Genomic DNA, 21,097 nt, shown 5'->3' with positions numbered 1-21,097 from the left:
CTTCATAGAGAGTTTTGGAATGGGGTAGTATGAGCTTTGCTTTGTTTTCAAGATTATTTTGCTATACTGAATCCTTTGCATTTTTGCATACATTTTGGGATCAGCTTGTCAGCATCTGTAAAATAGCTTGCTGGAATTTTGATAGGGATTGTGTTGAATATTTAAATCAATTTGAGGAGAATAGCCATGTTGATAATCTTGTCTTCCAATTGACAAACATGGCATATCTCTCCATTTATGTAGATATTTAATTTTTCTCAGCAATGTTTTAACATTTTGTGTGTACAAGTCTTGCATATCTTTTGTTAAATGTATTCTTTTTTTGTTTGTTTTTGAGACAGAGCCTCACTCTGTCACCCAGGCTGTAGTGCAGTAGCACAATCTCAGCTCACTGCCACAATCTCAGCTCACTGCAACCTCTGCCTCTTGAGTTCAAGCAATTCTCCCGCCTCAGCCTCCTGAGTTGCTGGGATTCCAGGTGGGCACCACCACGCCCGGCTAATTTTTGTATTTTTAGTAGGGACGGGGTTTCACCATGTTGGTCAGGCTGGCTTCGAACTCCTGGCCTCCTGCTTTGGCCTCCCAAAGTGCTGGGATTACAGGCATGAGCCACCATGCCTGGCCAAATGTATTCTTAAGTATTTTTTTTTAATGTCACTGTGAATGGAATTTTTTAAAAAAATTTATTTTTGGGTTTATAACTAATATTTAGAAGTACAATTAATTTTTGTATATTGAAATTTTGTCCTGCAACTTTGCTGAACTTACTGGTTTTGTTAAATAAAGATTTAACCCAATCTTTATGTATTTTATTCATTCATTCATTCATTTATTTATTTTTTTCTTGCCAGATTACCCTGGCTAGAATTTCCAGTACAATGATAAATAGGAGTGATGAGAGCAGACATCTTTGCCTTATTCCCTATAGTACAGTAGGGGGAAAGCTTTAGGTTTTTTGTGGATTTCTTCTATCGAGCAAGGAAGTTTCTTTTTATTTCTTATTTGTTGATAGTTTTCTTCTAAAATCACGGATGGATCTTGGATTTTGCCAAGTGATGTTCATGCATTTATTAAGAGGATTGCGTGAGTGCATTTTTAATTCTAATTAGTAAGGTGTCATACGAATTAATATTTGGATGTTAAACCAATCTTGCATTTGGGTTTAAATACCACTTGGTCATGGTACATTCTCTTTTTTTATATGTTCTTGGATTTGATTTACTAATATTTTGTTGAAGATTTTGTATGTATAGTCATGAAGAATATTGGTCTGTAGTGTTCTTGTGATATTTTTGTCTGGCTTTGCTATCAGAGTAATATTGACTTCATACAATATGTTGGAAAGCTTCTCCTCTATCTTGAGAGAGTTTATGAGGGATTGATATGCTTTCTTCTTTAAATGTCTGGTAGAATTCACCGGTGAGGTTATCTATGCTTGAGCTTTATTTTTGTGGGAAGGTTTTAAACTACAAATTCAATTTCTTTTTTACTGTGGGTATATTCATATTTTCTATTGAGTCAATTTTAGTAATATTTTTCTTTTTTCAAAAATTTTTTTTCCTCTAAGTTATTTATTTCTTTTCTTTTCTTTCCTTTTCCTTTTTCTTTTTCTTATTTTTATTTTGAGACAGCGTGTTACTCTGTCTCCTAGTCTGGAGTACAGTAGTGCAATCTCAGTTCACTGCAACCTCCACCTCCCAGGCTCAAGCAATTCTCATGCCTCAGCCTCCCGAGTAGCTGGGATTACAGGCACGCACCACCACACCCAGCTAATTTTTGTATTTTTAGTGGAGACAGGGTTTCACCATGTTGCCCAGCCTGGTCTTGAACTCCTGGCCTCAAATGACCTGCCCACCTTGAATTCCCAAAGTGCTGGGATTACAGGTGTTAGCCACTGCACCTGGTCTAAGTTAATTTATTGCCATAAAATCATTCACAGTATTTCCCTATCATCATTAGTGATGTCTCCTCTTTCCTTTCTGATTTGGTCATTTGTATCTTCCTTTTTCTTGGTCACTTTTTCTTCTCTTCGAATATGAAGATAGTACCTCACAGATTGAACTGTTTGACCTCCTTTTTTATTTTCTAGAAGAATTTTGTTAAGAATTAATGTCGTATTTTAAACGTTTGGTAGAATTTATCAGTGAGGCCTCTTGGACCTGGGCTTTTCATTGTGTAAAGATTTTTAATTACTAGTTCAATTTCCTCACTTGTTAGGTTTATTTAGCTTTTCTACACATTTTAGTTATTCCTGATTTAAGCTGTGATAAATTAAATTATGATCTCATAAATTGTGATATATAATGCTTGCTTTCCTTCCCTCCTTCCTTTCTTTCCTTCTTTCCCTTTCCTCCCTCCCTCCCTCCTCCCTCCCCTCCCCCTCCTTCCCTTCCTCCCTCCTTCCTTTCTTCCTTTCTTTCTCTCTTTCTCTCTTTCCTTTCTTTCTCTCTTTCTTTCCTTTTTTTTCTTTTGATTTCTTTCTTTCTTTCTTTCTTCTTGCTCTGTTGCTCATGCTAGAGTGCAGTCATGTGATCATGGCTCACTGCAGCCTCACCTTCCCAGGCTCAAACAATCTTCCCACCTCAGCCTCCTGAGTTGCTGGGACTACAGGTATGAGCCACCATGCCTGGCTAATTTTTTAATTTTTTGTGGAGTTGGAGTCTCACTATGTTGCCAGGGCTGGTCTCAAACTCCTGGGCTCTAGTGATCCTCCCACCTCAGCCTCTCAAAGTGCTGGGATTACAGGCAAGAGCCACCATGCCTGCCCAGGTTTTCATTTTTATTCAGCTCAAAATATTTTCTAATTTCTCTTGTGATTTCTTCTTTGATTCATAGGTTATTCAGATGTACATTTTAAAATTTCTAAATATCTGCAGATTTCCCATATTTTCTCCTGTTTATGACTTATTTAATTCCCTTATGATCAGATAATATATTTTGTATGATATCAATTTTTTCTATTCTTATTTTTATTTTTACAGATGATGTCTTGCTGAATTGCCCAGGCTGGAGTGCAATGGCTGTTCATACGTACGATCATCATAGTGCACTACAGCCTGGAACTTCTGGTCTCAAATGATCCTCCCACATCAGTCTCTTGAGTAGCTGGGACTACAGGTGTGTGCCACTGTGCCTGGCTGATATCAGTTCTTTTAAATTAACTGAGACTTGCTTTGTGAACTAACATATGGTCTGTCCTGGGAAATGTTCCATGTGCACTTGAGCATCATTCTGTTGTTGTTGGCTGGAGTTTGCTGTAAATGTCAGGTCAAGATTGTTGGCAGTATTATCCTGATCTTCTATATCCGTGTTGATTTTTCTATCTAGTTGCTCTATCCATTTTTGAAAGGGATTTTGAGTCCTCCATTATTACTTTTGAAGTGTCTCTTTCTCCCTTTAATTCTTTAAATTCATATACTTTGGGGCTCAGTTGTTAGATATGTATGTTTATAACTGTTATATCTTTCTGATGAATTTATGCTTTTATCATTATAAAATGCTACTCTTTGTCTTTAGTAATACCTTTTGTCTTAAATTCTGTTCTGTGTGGTATTAGCATACCCACTCCACTTCTCTTGTGGCTATTAATTGTATAGCATGTATAGCATTTTTTTCATCCTTTTACTTTTTTTCTTTTTTTGATATGGAGTTTGACTCTGTTGTCCAGGCTGGAGTGCAGCGGCACAATCTCCACTCTCTGCAACCTCCACCTCCTGGGTTAAATCAGTTCTCCTGCCTCAGCCTCCCGAGTAGCTGGGATTACCACTATGCGCCACCACACCCAACTAATTTTTTTTTTTTTTGGTATTTTTAATAGAGATGGGGTTTCACCAGGTTGGCCAGACTGGTCTCAAATTCCTGGCCTCAGGTGATCCACCCGCCTAGGCCACCCAAAGTGCTGGAATTACAGGCATGAGCCACTGTGCCAGGTCCATCCTTTTAACCTGTTTGTGTCTTTAAATCTAAAATGTGTCCCTTATAGGCAGCATACAATTGGATCTCTCTCTCTCTCTGTCATTTTGTACCATTGGAATGTTGGTTAACTTTTGTTTGTAAAGTGCAGAAATTATTAATTTCGAATTGTTAAGATTAAATTGGATTGTTAGAAGGCTTGTTAAAACAGTGATTGCTGGGCTTCACCTCCAGCATTTCAGATTGAGTAAGTCTGAGAATTTTCATTTCTAGCAAGTACCCTGCTGATTATGTAAGTGCACTAGTAGCCACACTTTGAGAATCATGGAAATAAGATGATACATTAAAATATCTAATGCAGTTCTAGGTACCTCATAATTGTTGATTCTATTCTGTTGCTTCTATTCTATTACTCAAAAGTCATTCATTCTTTGAAAAACATACTCTGTTGTCATAGTTTTGGTGTTGGCTCTAACGTTTATATTGATATTTTTGAGGTTTATTAAAAACAAATAAGCCTGTGTATAAAGAAATTAGAAACACACCAATTGCAAAAGATAAAATTTGTAAAAGATCAATTTTTATCCTTTCTGGTATAAGACATTCATGTAACTTGAGCTCTATATAAGATCATATAACTAAAATTAATGTTCTTATAGTAGATAAATCTAAATCAATTAATCATAAAATAGGAAAATGTTTTAATTGAAGGGAAAATAATGATAGCAAATACAACAAAGATTGGTGCTAAATTGTGTCAATGGTGTTAATATGCAGATTTGATACTTTTACTTTGAAAATACGCTGAAATTCTTATTATTTAATGTTTGATATAATTAATTCACATTCAAAGGATGATACATTTGTATAAACTTGAACTTTTATCACCCAGAGCTGGGGAATTTCCAGACTTTTACATGCAAGCTGTTTTTAAAGAAAAAGATAAATCTCCCTTTAATCCAATGTCTTTGAAAGGTTATAAGGGGTTCACTACTTAAAAAAACCAGTTTAAAAAATAAATAAATGAAGATCTTGGATTAAATACATTATTTTCTTGTTACAAGTTGGTGCAGAGCCTTTTCATATTTTTTGTTTCATTTTAAATATTAACGTATAGAAACAGTGATTCTGCAAGAGGGCATTTTTTTGCTGGTTGGTTTCTCAAATGTAAAAATGAATCTAAAACATAATATCAGTGTCTACAATGTATGTTAGTGATATTTGTTATTTTAAAGTAGAGTTTATCCAAAATTGGGTTATAATAATTAGTTCTACTATATACACTTAATAAGCAGTCATGTGTTGCTGAATGACAGGGATACATCCTGAGAATTGTGTTGTTAGGTGATTTTGTCATGTGGACATCAATCATAAGGTGTACTTACACGAACTTAGATGGCATAGTCCATTACACACCTAGGCTATATGGCATAGCCTATTGCTCCTAGGCTACAAATCTGTACAGTATGTCACTGAACTGAATACTATAGGCAATTATAACATAATGGTAAGTATTTGTGTATCTAAACACAGAAAGGGTACAGTAAAAATATGATATAAAAGTTTAAAGATGGTAGAACTGTATAGGGCACTTACCATAAATGGAGCTTACTAGACTGGAAGTTGCTGGGTGTGTTAGGCCATTATTGCATTGCCATAAAGAAATACCTGAGGCAGGGCGCAGTGGCTCATGGCTGTAATCTCAGCACTTTGGGAGGCCGAGGCAGGTGGATCACCTGACGTCGGGAATTCGAGACCAGCTTGGCCAACATGGTGAAACCCTGTCTCTACTAAAAATACAAAAAATTGGCTGGGTGCCATGGCTCACGCCTGTAATCCCAGCACTTTGGGAGGCCGAGGCAGGCGGATCACGAGGTCGGGAGATTGAGACCATCCTGGCTAACACGGTGAAACCCCGTCTCTACTAAAAATACAAAAAAATTAGCTGGGTGTGGTGGAGGGCACCTGTAATCCCAGCTACTCGGGAGGCTGAGGTAGGAGAATGGCGTGAACCTGGGAGGCAGAGCTTGCAGTGAGCCGAGATCGCGCCACTGCACTCCAGCCTGGGCAACAGAACAAGACTCCATCCCCCACCAACAAAAATAAATCAAAAAAGCAAAGAGTTAACTGGACATGGTGGCATGTGTCTGTAATCCCAGCTACTTGGGAGGCTGAGGCAGGAGAATTGCCGGAACCTGGAAGGCTGAGGTTGCAGTGAGCTGAGATCAAGCCACTGCACTCCAGCCTGGGCGACAGAGGGAAACTCCATCTCAAACAAAACAAAACAAAACAAAACAAAACAAACCCAAAATCTGAGACTGGGTAATTTATAAAGAAAAGAGGTTTAATTGGCTCTCAGTTCTGCAGGCTATACAGGAAGCATGGTGCCGGGCATCTGCTTGGCCTTGGGTGAGGCCTCAGGAAGCTTACAATCATGGTGGAAGGCAAAGAGGGAGGCAGTGTATTATATGGCAAGAGTGGGAGCAAGAGACAGTGGTGGGGGGTGGGGGGAAAATGTGCCCCACACTTTTTATGTTTTTTACATTTTATTTATTTATTTATTTTGAGACAGGGTCTTGCTTGGTTGCCCAGGCTGGAGTGCAGTGGGATGATCTTGGCTCACTGAAGTCATGAACTTCCAGGCTCAAATAATCCTCCCACCTCAGCCTCCTGAGTAGCTGGGACTACAGGTGTGCAGCACCAAGACCGGCTATTTTGTTTTATTTTTGTAGAGACAAGGTATTGCCATGTTGCCCAGGCTGGTATCAAACTCCTGAGCTCAAGCCATCTGCCCAACTCAGCCTCCCAAAGTGTTGCAATTACAGGCGTCAGCCACAGCTCCTTGCAGCCACACACTTTTCAACAACCAGATCTCATGAAAACTCTCTCACAATTGTGAGGACAGCACCACATCATGAGAGATCTGCCTCCAAGATCCAATCACTTCCCACCAGGCCTCACCTCCAACACTGGGGATTACAATTCAACATGAGATTTAGAGGGGAAACATCCAGACTATATCACTGGGTGAGTCAGTGAGTGAGTGGTGTGTGAATGTAAGGGCCCAGGACATCACTGTACATTAGCATAGACTTTAGAAACACTGTACACCTAAGCTACACTAAATTTGTAAAAATAGTAACTGTGCTACAACTTTATGACAGCTAGACGTCACTAGGTGATAGGAATTTTTCGGCTCCGTTATAATCTTATGAGACCACTGTCGTATATGCAGTTCATCATTGACTGAAATGTCATTCTGTAGCCCGTGACTGCATTTCCATATCAGATTCTTATTACTATTCCTGTATTACTAATATTATTTTCAAGAGACTCAGAGGTGAAGCACACAGATTTATGAGTTAGGATTACTGGCTAAAACTTTACCTTTTCCTAATTGTGTGGCTTTGGGCAGTTAACCTCTCTCTGTGCCTCATTTTCCTATATGTAAAATAAGGATAAAATAGAACCCACATTGTAAGGTTGTTGTAAGGATTAAATGAACTAATTTAGGTATGTATACCACTTAAAACTCTATCTATATTTTTTTGTAAGCACTCTCTAAGTCCCAGCTATTATTGCTGCTGCAAAAACAGCAGTACAGTAGTTCCCCCTCTGTGCGGTTTTGCTTTCTGCTGTTACCTGTGATCAACTGCAGTCTGAAAATATTAAATGAAAAATTGTAGAAATAATAAATTGTTTGGTCTTCAATTGCACACTGTTCTGAATAGTGTGATAAAATCTTTTGCTATCCTGCTGTCTCCCTCCCAGGACGTGAATCATCCCTTTCCCCAGCATATCCACACTGCAGATGCAACCGGCTGCCTGCCTGTTATTTGCTTTAACCCTCTCAGTTAGCAGATTGATTGACACAGCATCACAGTTGTTGTATTCAAGCAACTCTTATTTTGCTTAATAATGGCCCTGCAGTGCAGGAGAAGTGATGCTGGAATATTATTAGAATTGTTTTTTATTTTATTGTATTTTATTATTAGTTATTGTTAATCTCTTACTATGTCTAATTTAGAAATTAAACTTTTTCATAGGTATGTATGTATAGGAAAAACATGGTCTATATAGGATTCAGTACTATCTATGGTTTCAGGCATCCACCGGGAGTCTTGGAACATATCCTCCATGAAGAAGGGGGTACTGCTCTACTAATACTGCTACCATGTTTGTGTAGTGCTTTAGACATTACATAAGGCTCTCATACCTGAGACCTAAAGAAATCCTGTGGTATAGGGGTCCCAATGTGGGACACCTTTCCTAATTCACCATCAGGGTAACAGCTGAAACTCCTATAACAAAAGACAGGTTAACAAGGGAAAAGCATAACACATTTACTTTATCAAAGTTTTATGTGACACAGGAGCCTTCAGAAATGAAGACCCAAAGACCCAGGGAAAACTGTTTATTTCTATGGTTAGGTTTGATGAAAAATAAACAGCAGTGTAGAAATATGATTGGATAAAAGGGTATGATCTAATGGTAATAGATTGAGCAGGGGAAACCCAGGAAGGCCAGTCTATTCAGATTCTTCTTGGCCTCTCTGTGCAGGATTCCTTTCCCTAAAGTATGGGGCGGGCAGGTCAAGGCTGCAGTGAGCTGTGATGGTGCCATTGCACTCTAGAGTGAGACCCTAGACCTTTTTTTTTAAAAAAAAAAAAAAAGTATGGGGCAGGACCTCCCTGGAATGAGGGTCTTATGACCTACTTTCACAGAAGGTAGGTCAGAGAATTTCTTTTCTTTTCTTTTCTTTATGGCCAGCTCTCACACAGAAAGGTAGGGGAAGGTCAGGGTGATCATCTTGCTTCTGAGGCTCTCCCAATCTCTTTCAGCTCAAAGTTGTTGGGGTAGTATTTTCTGAGCCCCAACTAATACTAAATACTAAAATAATTTGTAGCTATGTGTATAAAATGCATTTGTGTTACGTTACAGCATTTTGCCATGGCTGCTTGCATAGGAGAGTGCTGAAATGGCCAAAGTAGAGCAATCCCTCCCATTCCCAATGTCACAGAGCAACTCCATTCACTCCTCCCCGCCCTCCCTTCCTTTTTCCTTCTTTCCTTCTCTTTTCATCCTTCAACATCTTGTATACTTGGGGGTCTCATCGTGAACTAAGGGTATGCAGGCCTTGAACTCATGAGCATAGTCTAGCTATATGACCACCATGTGCTGTGTGCTCACTTTTCTTTTCTTTTCTTTCTTTCTTTCTTTCTTTTTTTTTTTTTTTGAGACATTGTCTCACTCTGTCACCCAGGCTGGAGTGCAGTAGTGCCATCTGGGCTCACTGTAACCTCTGCCTCCCGGGTTCAAGGGATTCTCCTGCCTCAGCCTCCCTAGTAGCTGAGACTACAGGCATGCATCACCATGCACGGCTAATTTTTGTTATTTTTTGGTAGAGACGGGATTTCACCATGTTGGCTGGGCTGGTCTCAAACTCCTGACCTCAAGTAATCTGCCTGCCTCGGCCTCCCAAAGTGCTGGGATTACAGGCATGAGCCACTGCACCTGGCCCTGTGTACTCATTTTCATTATCACTCCATCAGCTACAGAAACATTGACTTTCTGGTGCAGAGGATGTTTCTTGGATGCTGAAGAAAACACAAGCTCTGGCAGTTCATCACTTTTTTCCTTCTACCTACAAAAACCCTACTTAACCTAAGTATTTTGTAGTCTTTTTTTCCTGCTTTTTTTTTTTTTAACTTTTTCTTTTTGAAGCTGAAAGAAATGAAAAAAAAATTCTAAAATTAATTCCCAAGAAATTGCCTAATTTTATTTTTAATGTGTTTATTTATAATGCTATTAAGTTTTCATAATAATAGGTATTTTAGTAAATTTCACCTAGTTTCATAATCACATAATCATTCTTCTTTTGTTGTTTAGGTTGTTTCTAATTTCTTACTTTATAATGCTGTGAGCAATATTTTGATGTTTACAGCATTCTCTCTAATTTTCTTTCTGTTGGGACAAATTTCCAAGACAACAATTCTTAAGAAAAAGTGTATGAATATTTTCATAGCTTGAGACCGTCACCTTTTTCCAAAGTATACCTTTGCTAACATTATAGTCATTATAACTAAATTTTGCTCATTTTAATTGTCCTAAAGTCTTGTTTCTAGGAATTCTTTTGCTCTATGAAGATGACCTTTCCAAGATCCTAATGTGCAGGCTTACCACTATAAACTTTTTGACTATTTTTATTGTCTTTTCTAAGGTAAATTGAATATTCAGAAAGTTTGAAATCATTAAACCTTATTTCTGCTTTTTTTTTGGTAAGGAGTTGTGAAAATTAGCTAGAATGTTTGCTAAATTTAATTTTTTTTTTTTTTTGAGATGAAGTCTTGCTCTGTCACCCAGGCTGGAGTGCAGTGGAGCAATAGATGATTATTTATCTACCTCGGAAATGAACAAGAGGGTTTCCAAATAAATAAGTGTCTTATTTCAAATTTTCTCAAGTCATTAAGACATTAACTTTGGGAGTATATAATTTTCTTCATGGATTTACAGATTATTTAAGGGTCTTTCCTCCACATTTTGAACAATAGATGGAAAGATACTAAGTTATGTGTGAACTGTAAAATTCACACGTATCACAGGAACATGACCATTTTAGTTCCTCAGTTTAACCTACAACTAGTCTCTATTACTTTGACCACTGGATTATTACGTAAGAATTTTAATTTACAGTGTTACTTGATGTCCACTAGGGGGGACCAAACCACGAACAGAATATATGCTTCTATTATTTCTCCAGGTGGTGAAAAACCCAAGCCATTTCAGATGGCCCACTTGAAATCACAAATTAGTCTTCAGTGTTTCCTATTTCTAAAAGGCTAACTCTATCAGGATATACAAGCAAATGTATGAAAATATTGGGGAGTCAATATTAGACATATAATATTTTAGAGTAAAGCTAAAGCTTGCCAAGAGTCTTTGATAACTTGAAAATTTATCAATTCTTAGAAAAACAATAAACTATTTTGAAATTGCTCAACTTTTAATAAATACCACATTTATACATTTTTTAAAAACCTTGACTTATTTGACAAGAAGATGAAGGTGAATTTTGAAATATGACTCCATAATGTAGTATGTGAATGTATTTGGGGTCATGATAAATATACAGAAGATTTTGTTGGAACAATGTTGTTTATTGGGACAATTTTATCAGTGAATAACTTAAAATTAATAAAGCCTACAACATTTTTGTATTTCTGTAATTTAAAATGCCATGGTTTGAAAATATTGTTTTCCAAAATAAAGTTCATGTGTATCTTAGGACTCTGTGAATTTTAAGTTCACTATCTCTGTTATTACTTGAAATCTCTGATTTGTAAGATTTTCATGATATGAAGCAGTATATTTTGCATAGTTCACAAAATGTTCTAACAAATGTGAAAGCATTTTCATATTTTGTGAAAATATTCTAAGAAAAATAAAAATATTTTATGTCATGTAAGTATAATTTAAGAAACTTAGGTTGCAATAATTTTCAAAATAAAAAGTGAGCACACAGAAAAGTATCACTGTGTAGAACTATAGGTCCTAAACAATTTATTTTTATATGAGCAGCTTGAATTTTACTGCCAAATTCATTTAAAAAAATCAGACAATGTGGAAAATAAAAACATGACTTGTTTAAAACAACAAAAACAATCACGACAAAACCATTAAACCACAAAGATCTATCATGTATCAGATCTATTTCTCTGCAAAATACAGAAAAATATTGCAGAAACTAAATGTCCACTAGATGCCACACTTCCTTTGCTGAGTTAAGCAGTACTTTGACTCCTGACAAGCTTTATGCAGATGCTACTGTATTTGGTAACAGTAACAGGACCCCAACTCAATTGTCTTTTCCCTTACATTCTTTCGCTCCTACTATGATATACCTAATCATCCAAAATTTGCTTAGTAGTGGTACGTTATAAAGTTCTGCTGAGATTCTTAGGCACAAGTACAGAGAATTACATTTGCTGACTTTAAAGATCAAGTCAGAGTTAACATCCCTCATTTTGGAGCACTGTGTGTGTGTGTGTGTGTTGTGATGACAGCTAAAGACTTTTTTCTTCCGACCATTTGATTTTTAAATTTACATGTTATTTTTTTCATTTTGTATACATATTCTCTATTTCCTCCCTCAAGAAAAACATAGAAAGGCCAATTTTTAAAAAATATAATAAGGAGAAGTAACTTAACTTTTTGGAAAACTACGTTGAATGAAACTGACTAAATTGTCTTTAGAGGCACATTTATTTTGTTTTCAGAGATCATTAAAATGGAAAAAAATAACAGTCTTTCCGTTTTCTTTGACATTTTTCGTAGTTTGAATTCAATAATAAAATGAATAGAAATCAGTAAATAGGAGAAGTACAAGGCATTATCCCACAAGCTCCCACTCCATGTTATGAAACAAGGCTAACAGGACTACTAAGTATTGAGAATATTTACACTGAACTTGAACCACAAGTATTTGATGTAGCTGTGAATTGTCATTTATGACATCTCCATGGAAATTGAATCTGAGATTAGCATTTGATGATATAAAATAAATAATGTATCTTAATCATGTGATAGTGTGAGGCCAGTCTTCTGTCTTCCTCCAGATTACCAGTCACCTAAGCAATTTTTCCCTAGAGCAATTATAACTTTATGGCACTGTGTTTTCCCTACTTCCAAAATCTTTTGAGGATTTCATCACTATATCTAATCACTAAGAAATCTGCAGTGAATTTAAAAAACTGCACCTAATCTGACTTCAGTTGTTGAAGTAGCTAGTGAATTTTACCGCTTAGTGTGTATTTTTTTCTAAATTAATGTGTTTTGAAAATTAATTTTCAGATCAGTCCCTTTCTTTGTAACCTGTATGGAAGACTCTCTCTCTTCTTCACCCCTGTTTCTCTCTGTAACTGACATAAACTAAACTAAACTATTGGCCAATCAATTCTAGAGAGGAGGAAAATACCAAACAGATCTTCAATCTAAAACAACAACGACAACAGCAAACAAAAAGCAAACAAATCAATGCAATTGCTTTGTTTGGAAAATCTAGATAATCTGTATATATACAATAGGAGGTTATCAAAATAAATTACCGTTTTTTCATTCCTAGTAATTTTTTCCCACAAACATAGCATCTGTTGTTAAATACTTCATTAAGTGGGAAACTTAAACAATTTGTGGTCATTTTCCCAAGGAAACTTGAAGAAATAAATTAATCCAAACATGGCTCTGTTTAAAGGGCTCAAGTAAACAAAGCGAGATAATTCTGACACCTCCTAAAAGCTGATCTAAGAACAGATTTTGTCTGTAAATTCTAGTGTCTCTATGAGTATCTTTAATAGTATACACTATTAACTATTTAATAGTATACATTAAAAAGCCCAAAGGGCTATTTAGAAATGAAGAAATCTTGGGGACTTGGAGTCCTCAAAAAACACTTTTTCTCCTCATCTGAAAGATGAAAGTATGGTAGAGATACTATAATTTGTCCTGTAACTTATTTCCATTGAATTCTAAGAGTTAAGTGGATTCTGCCTTAATGATACACTTTACCTTTAACCCTCTCATTTTCTAGGAAATGTATCTGTATCAGAAATCATCCAGAAAAAAAATTGCTGGCAGTCAATGTAACTGAGCAGCAAGAATATGGTTTGCATCATCTAGGCATTGAGGAGAATAATAAATGAAGTCCTCAGAATTCTTTTTAAAAGTTAGAGGTAAGATACACGGCTGCACGTTGATGAAAGTTAGAATGTGTTTAGATCTGGATCCTGCTAAAAAATTAGGTCAAGGGTGCAGGGCAGCAGCCTGGTGTATGTCTTGGGGTGGGGGGGATGCTCTCCTTAAGCAATCAGTAATATCTTAAAAATTTAAAACCCTAGCCGGGCGCGGTGGCTCACGCCTGTAATCCCAGCACTTTGGGAGGCCGAGGCGGATGGATCATGAGGTCAGGAGTTTAAGATCAGCTGGGCGTGGTGGTGGGTGCCTGTAATCCCAGCTACTCGGGAGGCTGAGGCAGAGAATTGCTTGAACCCGGGAGGTGGAGGTTGCAGTGAGCCGAGATGGCGCCACTGCACTCCAGCCTGGGCTACAGAGCAAAACTCCGTCTCAAAAAAAAAAAAAAAAAAAAAAAAAAAAAAAAAAAAAAAAAAAAAAAATTGAAAACCCTAATAGTAGAACACTTCACTGTTCAACTCTTCTAACAATACAGAAGTATTAATAGGATATTTAAGTAAGGTCTCAAGTTGGAGTACAGTAAGTTAGTGTTGATACTTTTTCTATAGGTATGTGTATATTATAGAAGAGTGATTTGAATAATTATATTTTTTATAATAATAATATTCATTACCTCCTTACTATGTATACACATTCCCTCCAGGTCTTTGAGTACAAAAGGAGGACTTAGAAAGTCATAAAGTTCTTTATATCTTTCTCGAAGACAAGAAGGGCCTAGATCTTGGGCACTCAAATTGCCTTCTTGGTTTCCCTGGGTCAGTAAATATCATTATCTGTATTTGCTCTTCTGTGCCTATTGTCCCTCGCCACTACCCTGCCCAACAGTCAGCAGACTCAACCAACTATCTATAAAAATGGTGAGAAAATAGAAGTTAAATCTTTAGCAGGTTACCTCTTAGGTTTAAGATTTGGCCGGTCCTCAAAATTACCCTAAAGGAAATATTACTCTTCCTTCCAAGATCATCACTAAACTGATGGCAAACAAGTTTGAGCTTAGTTGTTTCCCAGAACATATTTGTCCCAAACAATGTCTTGTTGTGAGTTGGCATTCTCACCGGGTTCTCCAAGAAGTGTATAGGTGAACCCAAATTTTGTATGAAATGTTCCACTTTCCTTATGGGATCACCATTAATTCCTTCAAGTCCTTTCTGTCTCTCTCCATCCCAGGTCTAATGCTTAAATTCTTCTGAGACCTTATATGAGGTGAACAGTTCACATATAATAAAAGGATGGAGTCTAATGCCAAATGAATATGGTTATATAAGTGCAAGGTAGAAATAGTCTGAAAAAGATATAAGCTCTGTGGATTTAAAACTGGCCTAATGCATGTAGAGAGATATGAATGTAGCAAGGAAAGGATCATACCTCCAAAATTTTGGCCAAGTCACATCTATAAGGCATCAGACCCAATATATTCCAAAAGAGTACAAAATTGATTAAGAGCTCAAAGTGAAGAGAATTTATTAGTGAATATTAAATGCTAAAATTAATATTTAAAGTCATCGATTATTGTTGATTTTATCACTGATTTTTTTTTTTGCGAAAGAAATTTTGCAATGTGAAAACAAGGCCCTGCTAGACAATAAAGTCTTATAGTGCTATTAAAATAAAATGGTGGGATATTGGTACAAGGACAGGTATACACATTTATGGAATTGAATAGGTAGCCTATAAAATGGGAAGAATACATGATCATTACTTTGTCTCTTTCTCTTATCACTACTTATTTCATTTATCTTTAATTTATTATTTTTCTATCCCTCTTTTATCTATCTAATCTATATATTTGTCATGTTTCTTCTTTTTTATTTGAGATGAGCACAGAGAAAACATATATATAAAATCAAGAACTAAAGCCAGCACTATAAAAATATGAATAAGAATTTAAGAATAGAGAGGAATTTTCCTCCACTGTATACAGACAAAAAAGGTCCATTTAGATTGGCTTTGAGCTTCAAGGCAGCCAAAGGGAAAAGAGATAAAGTCCATTATATATTTCTAGTGTAAAAGAGAAAAAAAATCTTATTTTTTCAGGAAAAGCAAGACATCTCCTAGTAAGCTTTACAAGAAATTTCTCACATAGAACTCCATAAAGGGACAACAGAATATAGTTTGGGCAATCTTTTTCTTATTGCAGCAAAACATAAAGAAACAGTTTTATTTTATTTATTTATTTAAAATGGAGTCTTACTCTGCCAGGCTGGAGTGCAGTGGCACCATCTCAGCTCACTGCAACCCTTGCCTCCCGGGTTCAAACAATTTCCTGCGTCAGCCTCCCGAGTAGCTGGGACTACAGGCACGTGCCACCACACTTGGCTAATTTTTTTGTATTTTTAGTAGAGATGGGGTTTAACCATGTTAGCCAGGATGGTCTCGATCTCCTGACCTCGTGATCCGCCTGCTTCGGCCTCCCAAAGTGCTGAGATTACAGGCATAAGCCACTGCGCCTGTCCCAAGAAACAGTTTTTTAAAAGACTGTATCTTAGATTAGGCCAGGCATGGTGGCTCATGCCTGTAATCCCAGCACTTTGGGAGGCCAAGGTAGGTGGATCACCTGAGGTCAGGAGTTCGAGACCAGCCTGACCAACATGGTGAGACCTCATCTCTATTAAAAATACAAAAATTAGCCAGATGTGGTGGCACGTGCCTGTATCCCAGCTACTCGGGAGGCTGAGGCAGGAGAATTGCTTGAACCAGGGAGGTTGCAGTTAGCAGAGACTGTGCCATTGCACTCCAGCCTGGGCGACAAGAGTGAAACTCCATCTCAAGGGGGAAAAAAAAGACTGTATCTTTTTTAGACTGTATCTTAGATCATTTTTCACTAAAAGCTAATGACAAAACAGAAGAATAGAAATTCTTATACAAGAGAATTATAAACTAGTGTTTGCCATATGTGGTAGGCAGGATTCTAAGATGTCCTTCAAGATTCCCATCCTCTGGTGCACACGTTCTGAATAATCCCTTCTGCTTGCATGAGGCTGGGACTTGTGGATATAATGGGACGTCACTCCTTGATTATGTTTCATTACCTGGCAAAAGGGATTTTGCAGATGTAATCAAGGTCCCTACTCAGTTGATTGAGGGTAGGCCTGACCTAATCAAGTTAAGTGCTTAAATAAGGTGGAGAGATTTTTCTCCTGGCCTTACAGGAGCATGCTGTCATGTTGTGGAGAGGGCCATGTGACACGCAACTGTGGGATGCCTCTGAAAGCTGAGAAGGAGCCGGGCGTGGTGGCTGATGCCTGTAATCCCAGCACTTTGGGAGGCCGAGGCGGGTGGATCACGAGGTCAGGAGTTCAAGACCAGCCTGGCCAAGATGGTGAAACCCCGTCTCTACTAGAAATACAAAAATTAGCCAGGTGTGGTGGTAGGCACCTGTAATCCCAGCTATTTGGGAGGCTAAGGCAGGAGAATCACTTGAACCTCAGAGACGGAGGTTGCAGTGAGCCAAGATCGTGCTGCTGCACTCCAGCCTGAGTGACAACTGAGAAGGGCCACCACTTGGCAGCCTCCAAGAAAGGAGGACTTCAGGCTTACAACTGCAAGGAACTGAATTCTGCTAGTAACCAGTGAGCTTAGTAAAGGAGCCTGAAACTTAGGTAAGATTGCAGTCCCATTAATGCCTTGACTTTAGCCTTGTAGGACACTGAACAGAGAACCAGCAGTACCATGCCGGACTTCTAAACTACGGATTCAGGTAAGAAAAATGGGTGTTTTAAGCTGTTAAATTTGTAGTAATACATAACACAGCAAGAGATAACAAATATACTGTGCTTGGAAAACCTACACAGACCAATAAATCTCCTCAAAATATTTGTCCCAACTTTCTACATTGACAAGTAAGGAAATAATCCACAGTAACAACTATTATAGAAGTTGAAAACTGGTGCCCGTGGCCTGAATTCAGCACTAGATGTATACTGTTTAGCTTGCACTGTTAAAAACATGTTTAAAAAATTCAGTTTTCAGTATCTTAAAATTGAGAAATTATTCCTGGCACAAAAAATGTCTACGTCTGGTTTCTCTTCTTTTTTTTTTTTTTGAGACGGAGTTTCGCTCTTGTTGCCCAGGCTGGAGTGCGATGGCGGGATCTCATCTCATTGCAACCTCTGCCTCCCAGGTTCAAGTGATTTTCCTGCCTCAGCCTCCCAAGTAGCTGGGATTACAGGTGCGCACCACCACACCCAGCTAATTTTGTATTTTTAGTAGAGATGGGGTTTCTCCAAGTTGGTCAGGTGGTCTCCAACTCCCAACACAAGTGATCCACCCGCTTCGGCCTCCCAAAGTGCTGGGATTACAGGTGTGAGTCACTGCGCCTGGCTCTGGCTTCTCTTTAAAAACAAAAAGGAACAGTGAGCCTTGATTCTATTTGGAAATAATTACCTAGACCAAGAACTTAGTTTCTTCCTTTAAATGAAACTTCTGCTTCCATTTTGCTATATCCCCTTAGGCTGTTTTTAAAAATTGCACCAAGATACTTCTCTCATTTCACCCATTTGCATTATCTGCCTGACTGCTGTATAACAAATGAGATAAATTATAAGTACTATATAAAAAATATGTTATATATGCAATATACATAAATTTTTGTATGTGTAGATATATGGTACTTGTATACTTATACATTAGTTATAAATATAATCCAATCCATTTCACTTTATGAAAAACTCCCTTTTTAGCATTTTTTTCCTTTCATGTTGCAAAGAACTTTCTAATTGGGGAAGCAATTATTGTTGGGTTGCCCTCAGTTATGAGCCTGGGGTCCCTGAGCCTTTTGGGGCCCCTTTAGATCACACTGTAAACTACATAAAAAATGCTACTCAGTGTAGATATCCTGGTTTTGAATGTATTTTCATACTTAATCTTAACAGAAGTTAAAAGAAGAAAGATGATGTTAAGATCATAATTGCAAACTTAACCCTTGTCCACTTCCCACATAAGGGGTCCAAACAAACTCATCCAATGGAATAACCAGTTTTGGGACAAGTTAAACTAGCTACATTGTTTACTTATTATTTAGAGCAGTATAGCCACAGACAGATTATGTTATGGACTGAATGTTTGTGTTTCTCTTAAACTCGTATGTTGAAATATGTGGAAATCACCCACAATGTGATGGAATTAGGAGGTGGGGCCTTTGGAAGGTGAGTACATCACGAGGATGGAAGCCTTATGAATGGGATTAGTGCTGTCACAAGAAGAAACAGGAGAGCTTCCCCCCTCTCTCTGTTCCCCACTGTGTGAGAATACAACAAAAAGAAGGCCATTTGCAAATCAGAAAAGGGACCTCCGCCAGAATCTGACCATACTGGCACCATGATCTTGGACTTTCCAGCCTCCAGAACTGTGATAAATTAATTTCTGTTGTCTGAACTAGCCAATCTGTGGTATTCTATTATAGCAGCTGGAACTGGCTGAAGTAAACTATAATTGCTGTTATTTGAATTCCGTTACTCACATGGGTGTTTTGACATAGAGCTTGTAGATGAACATAGAAATTCTGATTTTAGGGCAGGAAATGATCTTGTAGTAGATTATAAAAATGGCTACAATTTCTTTCCATCCATTTATATACTCTCCCCCCCTTTTATTTTATACTCTCCCTCCCCACTTTTTTTAGAGTGTAACGTTGCATTTCCTCCCACAAAGAGTGGAATCTATTTCTTCATGACTTGAATCTGGGCCATGTGACTTGCTTTGAACTGTAGGAGAGTAGCAAATGTAATAGAGATAGGGACTTGGCTTTTGGGGGCTTGCCTCTCTTGCTGGTCTTGTCAATCCTATATCTACTACAATATCAATAAGCCTGGCAAGCCTGGCAGGATGATCAGGTTCATGGCTCACTTACCATGTTGCTTCAGTAGACAATCAACTGGTCTCCCTACATGAGAGTAAAACTTTGAATACCAGCTGATCAGAGACACATGTAGGGTGTCCAACTCATCTTCATTTGGCAGGAAAACTGAGATGGTCGATTACCCCAGATACATGATTGAGCCCAGCCAAGGCTAGCACAAGAGCCATTGTCTGAGTTCAACCCAGTTTTCTTACCCCCAAATCATGAGTGAATACATACATAAGTTTTTTTTTTTTTCTAGCATAGTTTGTTATGATGTAGAAGCTAACTGATACAGACTTTTAGAGACCTATCCAGTTCATTTACCTTGTTTTGGAGATCAGAGAGATGTTGAAATTCAGAGATAAAATGATACCCAAGGTCACTTATCAGGTAAGTATGAAGTTTGTCAAGTAAATCAAAGCCAATGTTAACAAATGCCAGGAGAAATCTTCCAAGGGAAAATATTTGGATAGTAGTATATAAAAAATCCACAGGTGATGACTATCCAATTATGTACATATGGAGAAGCTGTATAATACAGCATACAAAAGCAAGGGTTTTGAAGTTAGGAAGATGTGAATTCAAATTCTACTTGATCATTTCAGATCTTAGATAATTTACCCAGCCTGCCTAATCACTAGTTTCCTCAGTGTGAAATGGGCCTATTTATATATACACCAATAGGCTTTATAATGTGTGAATTAATTTAATACAATTTAATACAATATAAAGTATTATATATAATGCCTGGCACATAGGAAAAACTTCATAAATGGTAGCAATTGTTTTTATAAAAATGCATGTTACAGAGTCATTAAAACACTTGTTTATGCTGTTTTAGTATTTGGTTTTGGACAATCCTAGTAGTGGCCTTGGACTGTCATTTGCATCACTAGTCCCAGATAGAATATAGACTAAGAAGCAGAGAGCCTAATTTTAGTTATTTTATGCCTCATTTTTTTCCCCAATTTCTGTAACTATCATAAACATTTACAGCTGCAATATTAGGAAGCTATCTGTGGTTAATTCTATTTTTAATGATCTCTTTTCTGTTTATAGCCAATTTGAAAAGAAAAATTTCCTACAAATAGACCCTAGTTAAAATTTACTCAATCATTTTTGTTTGCAAGTATTAGTTATTATATGGGTTTCAGATAATTATAAAGGAATATTACTAAGACATTAAAGAACAAAATATTCACATTAGCAAAACTAGCCTTAAAACTGTTTGAAGAGTAAAAGGTAACTCAGAAGCCAGAAGATACTAAAATATTCTGATTGGACCTATTGCTGCAATGAATGGCAAGCTGGTACAGTTAAGCGGAAATCCATTCAGGTAACCAAAAAAAAAAAAAAAAAAAAAAAAAAAAGACACCAGCTGTAAACCCCCAGCTGCAGTTGGAAGAAAAAAACATTACAGAAAAAGCATCTTAAACTTCTCCGTACTGTAGTTTTTGTGAATGACCATTGTAATGTCTCTGGTATGGGAGCACATTAAGAAGAAAAGGCAAGATCAACACCGTGACCACACCACAAGCCTCAGGAAAGGCATTGTCAGTTTATTGTTGAAGGCACATTGTTTAACATTTCACCGAGGAA

The 21,097-nt window shown here is 37.3% G+C and overlaps 1 long non-coding RNA gene across 1 annotated transcript in view; it reads left to right on the top strand.

The window, feature by feature from the left end:
• The window catches only part of LOC130541444 (uncharacterized), a 46,851-nt gene extending 26,012 nt beyond the window's left edge, over positions 1–20,839 (top strand). The window contains exons 5-8 of the long non-coding RNA XR_008955500.1: positions 2,982–3,117; positions 13,499–13,640; positions 19,758–19,888; positions 20,558–20,839. This is a non-coding gene — a long non-coding RNA (uncharacterized LOC130541444). The remainder of the gene's footprint in view (positions 1–2,981; positions 3,118–13,498; positions 13,641–19,757; positions 19,889–20,557) is intronic.
• Positions 20,840–21,097: the final 258 nt, after the last annotated feature.

This window comes from Pan paniscus, chromosome 3 (assembly GCF_029289425.2).
Source record: "Pan paniscus chromosome 3, NHGRI_mPanPan1-v2.0_pri, whole genome shotgun sequence".
Taxonomy (NCBI): domain Eukaryota; kingdom Metazoa; phylum Chordata; class Mammalia; order Primates; family Hominidae; genus Pan; species Pan paniscus.
Note: the sequence above shows the minus strand (reverse complement) of the source record. Positions and strands in the feature narration are given on the sequence as shown.